Source organism: Ostrea edulis, chromosome 4, assembly GCF_947568905.1.
Source record: "Ostrea edulis chromosome 4, xbOstEdul1.1, whole genome shotgun sequence".
NCBI classification, from domain to species: Eukaryota; Metazoa; Mollusca; class Bivalvia; order Ostreida; family Ostreidae; genus Ostrea; species Ostrea edulis.
In genome coordinates, this window is record NC_079167.1 from 8,532,931 (window position 1) to 8,539,053 (window position 6,123).

Consider the following 6,123-nt stretch of genomic DNA (forward strand, 5'->3'; position numbering starts at 1 on the left):
CAAATGTGTTTCAAAACCTTTGTAATCCACGATGAAAAAACATGCATATCACCTAAATTGGATTACCTTAAAGAATATAAATGTTCTTTTAGTCTTTTTAATTTACAAAACACATGTTATGATGTGACTTCCCTCATCGCGATCCTCAAATTATTATATAATCCAAATACAAAGAGTCAAAATAATTTAAAATAAAAAAGCAGGAAATTATGCAGTTCGTATTCACTTGAGGATGGATGTCAAAATCCAGATTTGTATATACATGTATGAATATAATTTGGAACTGCATATTTTCCTGCTTTCTTATATATATATATATAATATTGATGATGATGATGATAATAATACAAGCCACTTCGTAACTAAATCATTTTATTACCATTACAACATTTTATTAACATTTCACATTTAAGTTCATGAGAGATCATGCATGGATGGATGAGTCACGTTTACACTAGATGTCAAATCCCTCCCCGTAGATGGATCCGCAGACCTTCAAAAAGTGGGAGGCGGTGATCTCTTCATCCATGTAGCGAGTGGTGACCTGTTGCACTTTTTGCTGCATCTTCACAGAAGATCGCCTTATATTGCGTTCCAGGTCTCCTGCCGCGATCCTGGTTTTCACAACGTTGGCTTCGCGCATCAGCAGGGGCACAAGCTGGTACAACGGGAGGGCTAACCCGTTAGCCTTTCCATTCATGCGACGATGCCAACCTGAAAAAGGAATTAGAAAATATATAAGAGAGGTTTAAATACCTTCATGTATGTCGTTGCCGGGATTCAAGAATCCCGGCCTTTCGTCCCACATTCGAGCAAGATACAATCAATCAATATGATACGTGTATGTAATTTATCATAGCAATTTGATTTAATACACACGTACCTTCAACATCGTTGTTCGTCCTTATCGTGAACTCAAATATGCTCCACAAACGGATAGGGAAGGTGGCGTTTTCCATCCATTGCCGGTTGATGTACTGCACCAGTTCCTGAAGGTGGGGTGGGCACTTCTCCCTCAACACCCGGAACACGTCCACAATATGATTCCAAGGCAAGAAAGGCAAGGCCATCAGCTGTTTCATGAATGTGTGGGATGCTTCCCTCTCTCTGAAGGTGGTCACGAGCGCGAGGTTCTGGATACGGGTCCATATGGCCTTCGTCCAATGAAACACACACCCCTTTAAGGTCACGTTCGGGAAGACGTCCCTGACAGCCTGCCAGATTCCTGAAATAATATTTTATTACAAATAATCAAATCGGTAGGTTATTTACTTTAATGTATGCAAATGTCATATAGTCGTAAATTTTTCTTTGCTACACAAATTTCATACCTGCTTCAAAATCTGCAGTGATCATCTCCACCGCAGGTTGTCGCACATTCTCCAGGAGAGCCATGAACACCTGAAATAATAAAATCATATCGAAAACTTGAAATGAACATCATAAAAATAAAATAATGTAAAAACCAGTTATTATGAAAATTTAGTTTTTTCAACATGAATATAGATATTTTAACTTGATAGAATACATCTTACTTGGATATTATCTTCCTTCCGCCGCCTTGACATCAGGACAAAGAGGAGGGGGAACTGCATACTCTTCCCGTCCTTGTTCACAAACGCATGGATGGACAGGAGTTGTCCTGTGGGTTTCAAGAATGATGGAACAATCTGTAAAAATAGGTTTATCAATATTAATATGTAAATGCTGATAAAAAAAATTTTTTATAGTTTTTTATGCGAACAGAAACAGAGGTACATGTAAATATTGTTTCGAACAAAAATATACAAAGTGTGCAAGTATCAATATGATATTGCATTACCTTGAAGGTTCCGTCGACTGGCATGGCGGAGGATCTCAAGCTGGTGGTCGCTTCCGAAAATAAGGTGCCGAGCCCCATCTTGGTGAAGATCTGCTACAAGGAAGTCCTGACACTGCAGAAAATCCATGTTGATCTGTAGAAAAAAATGAAAACCATCCACATTTATATATAATATATCTATATTCATGTATTCATATTTTGGAGTAATTCTAAATACAATTTTAGAGTATATAAAATAAACCTTACCTCAAAGTTGAGGTCAACGGGTTCCCGGGGACGAAAGCCTGCCCGGTGTCGGTTGACATATCGCTTGATGTTGGCTGTACGCGGAGCTAGAAATCTCTCTGGTTCATCAATGGTATCCGCCACTGTTGACTCAACTATTTCTCTGGCCTGTCGAAACACCTGGCTTTCTGCGGTCTTCTTCGCCTGAAATTTAAAGTAATTTTTATCACAATAGGATAATGTGCATTAAAGACGATCGTATAGGAAATCTTTTAATGAACTAAATATACAGCAGCTATACCAGGACAGAAACTTTCTTCAAGAATGGCAGCTTTAAGTGCCCAGGGTGGCAGTGCTGTACTGGTCCACGATTGAAGTCGTTGCCTCGCTGAAGGACAGTGGCGGGACACAGCATCTTTTGAGATCTAATGCTACATCTCCACATCGTCGTCTCTTTGTTGTTTCTCTGAAGTAAAAAAAAAATGAAAGCACATTATTACCTTGCTGAAATATTTGGATGTGGCAGGTCTAGTTTGTTGCACACGTGGCACAAGTTATACAAAGTCATACTTGTGTATCAAGTTATACATGCATATTATCAATGCTGTGGTTTATAAAAAGCAAACATTATTACCTTAACGCTGCAGGTGAAGCCATTTGATGCCACCAGTAGTCTACCACCCCGCTTGCTTCCTTTTTCCAGGACCTCAAACTGGACCACACGTTCATCGAGGACAGTGTCGTCAGCCGCCTCCTGTAGGGTCCTGTGATAAAAAGTTAAATTATAGACAGTGTTAACAAATGTTGTGTCTTGACACATCCAGAATTTAATGAACAGTAGCTTGAAGTACTGAACATTATATTTACACTCAGTGCATCAAATTTTATTTTTAAATCATACCCCTCAACAGGCTCGACATCTTCTTCAATTCCCCGCCTGTGGGAGATGTCGAAGGACTCGCAGACCTCAGCAGGACGAAACACGTCCTCTCCATTCTATGAAATATAAAAAAAATATTTTAACAAAACATACAAGAAAATAAAAAATATAAAATTGTTTGATATACTAAAAAATCACATATCAATCAATAATTCATAAAAACCTTAGAATGATCCAGAATCGGTGGTACTGGAATAACGAGCCGGGGTGGCATCTCCTCTACTGCTGTGGACTGTAGCACCTCCCTCGACACATCCATGGGCTAAAATAATTTTCTTTTTTAATCCTCTTTTACAAATGGTAATTTTTTGACGGAGCTGAACTTATTTTACAATATATATATCATAAGTACCCCACTGATGTTTTCCTCCTCTCCATCCTCTCTGCATGTGGAGCATTGAAATGGAAAATCCGCCCGGCTTCTAATTAGATCTCTGTACTCTTGTCTCGTCAGACCTGTAAATAAAATGATTTATAAACATATATTGAAATTGTAATAGTTGTAGTCAGTGATGGAGATAAGATTTTACTTGGTGGGAACACGTAAACTAATGTGAGTTTTAGGATTGTAAGATGATAAATCTTTACCAGATTTGCAGGTCCTGTGCTGCCATCTACTGCATGTATCGCATACTAATGCCTCTTGTCGTGGACGTACCAGCGAATCACAAACTACACAGTTATCTACAAGAAAACAAATATAAATTTAAGGGCGACGAACCTTTTTCGTTTCTAATGTCTCAGGGAAAATATCTAATTAATTCTATGTTGCGTTAGTCTCAACTGTCAAACTATAAATTATATTATATCTATGTTCTGACGTTGCGTTTTAACGTTATTTTGAAGTTACCAAAATTTACACCAACGCAACGTCTCTGTGTTCGTATTAGATATCTGACTAACTTACCATTCCACATATGACAAGGAGTGATATAAGATAATTTAATATGTTATCGATTTTCATATATCACACTTAAGTAACATGAAATTTCAAGTTTTTCGAAGAAATCTTAACGAATTCTGTGTTTGTAATAGATATCTGATTAATTTACAACTATCCACGTGAAGTGAAGTGATATTAGGTATCTTGATATGCCCTCAATTTTCATATATCACCCTTAAAGAAGTCAGCTATCGTATCGTTGTAAGTTAGTTAAATGTAAACACAGAGTTTTAAGGTATTCACATTTCATTGTACAACTGTACCTTTATCTGGTAGCTGGCTATCAGTAATTGTAACTTTTATATTTTGTAGTAGTGTTTAGCTACTAGTACATGTAGCTAACTTTTCTTACTTTTAGTAGCTGGCTACTAGTAGCTAACTTTTCCTGGTTCGAGTAGCAGGCTACTAGTAGCCAACTTTTCTATTTTTAAGTAGCCAGTTACTAGTAGATGGTTACTAGTAGCCAACTTTATTTCATTAAAATACAATAAGATATTGAACAATATAAAACTTAATGATGCTTACTCTAATTTTGTCATTTATTGCGCATTTAGATTGTTAATTTCTAGACTTTTAAGAGGGAAAGCTATCTGTTTTCTAGCCACATATACCTCAATACTTTGTTTCCATTGATGTTTTAGATATTCTGGCAGCATAATTTCGTATCAGAAATACGTATTGATAGAAAAACTAACACAATATCACCATTCAAAAATGTGTGATCTTGTGTAAATATATATATCAGCGGCGTAGCTTGGGGAATTATAACAGCTTTTTTTTAAAATTCCGTGAAAGTTTAATTAAAACTGCTAAAATTCGATGTATGTAAAATGAAAGAAGATATAATCGAATTTTAGTAGTTTTAAGTAAAGTTTTGACAGAATTCAGAAACACATTAGTTGTTATAACTAGAGTAAATAACGTCTCCAAAAAATTTTTACAGATCCAGTCTCGTATATTACAATATTTGTCTCGTAGATTACTAGAACTTGCGTATTGGACACTGAGTTTATTTAAGTTATTGCACTATGATAAATTCAATGAATCAGTTTATTTATTTCTAAAAGAGGTTTAGTAGCTAAGTTCATTATTTTATTAATTATTCCGCATATATTTATATACTTCATTTATACGGACAAATCCACATATAGTTATATACTTCATTTATACGGACAAATCCACATATAGTTATATACTTCATTCATACGGACAAAATGTACATGTATGTGTCAAAGACTCGTAAATTACATTGGGTTTGAATTCAAAACAAGAATATTTTTAGAGCAATGCTGCAGAAAACTTGGGAATATATTCCCTAGATATGTATCCATCCAATAGATGATAATTGTGTTTCTTTTCGTCTGACGGTTTTAGCCTATTTTTAATGAGGAAATCTCACGCTTATGTGAAAACAAGTGTTTAGTAGAATAGTATGAATTCAACTTACCAGACATCTCGAATCGTCAAACACTATTGGTGTAACGAAGGTTGTTTGGGGTGACTTTCATATGTATTTGGATGTGTATACATTGATCTCATCATTGTTGTCTCCACGCCAAACACCGCCTCTTAATTATTTTTTAAAGGCTTCGCTTTCGAGTCCACCAATTAGCGCCAATTTTATCACGTTTGATCACAGTTATCCCGCACGCGGCTCTTTGTAGTCACAGCGACAATTAATTATTATAATAATGAATTCCAGTGAAGAAATAAGCATTTGTTTTCAAACTTTACAAAAATCATTATGTAAATCAAAATCCCCATAACTAACAACGCAAGTGGCAAACATTGAAATATATTTATTTAACATCATAGATACATACTACTGACATTCCAAAATCAATTCATAAATACACATAAAACAATCCCAGTTATATCAATTAAAAAAATTAGGTGAGACGTTTCGACCAATATATTATTGGGTCGAAACGTCTTGTGGTCGAAACGTCCTCGCTCGAAACGTCCTTGAGGTCGAAACGTCCCAAGTCGAAATGTCCCTTGGGTCGAAACGTCCCACATTCGTTGGCCTTTTCCACCGGCCATAAGTAATGGCAAAATTATTTGACGGTTTTGCTACGGTACAGAATGACTAGCACTCGGTTAGGCCTAATATTGATAAATGGGCAAACTTCGGAATGTTACAATTGTGCGAATGCGGAATTGGCCGAATAGTTACGATTGACGATTGTGTTT

General features: G+C 36.1%; 1 pseudogene; it reads right to left on the reverse strand.

The window, feature by feature from the left end:
• Window positions 1-358: 358 nt before the first annotated feature.
• LOC125668528 (uncharacterized) lies at window positions 359-3,411 on the reverse strand (annotated as a pseudogene).
• Window positions 3,412-6,123: the final 2,712 nt, after the last annotated feature.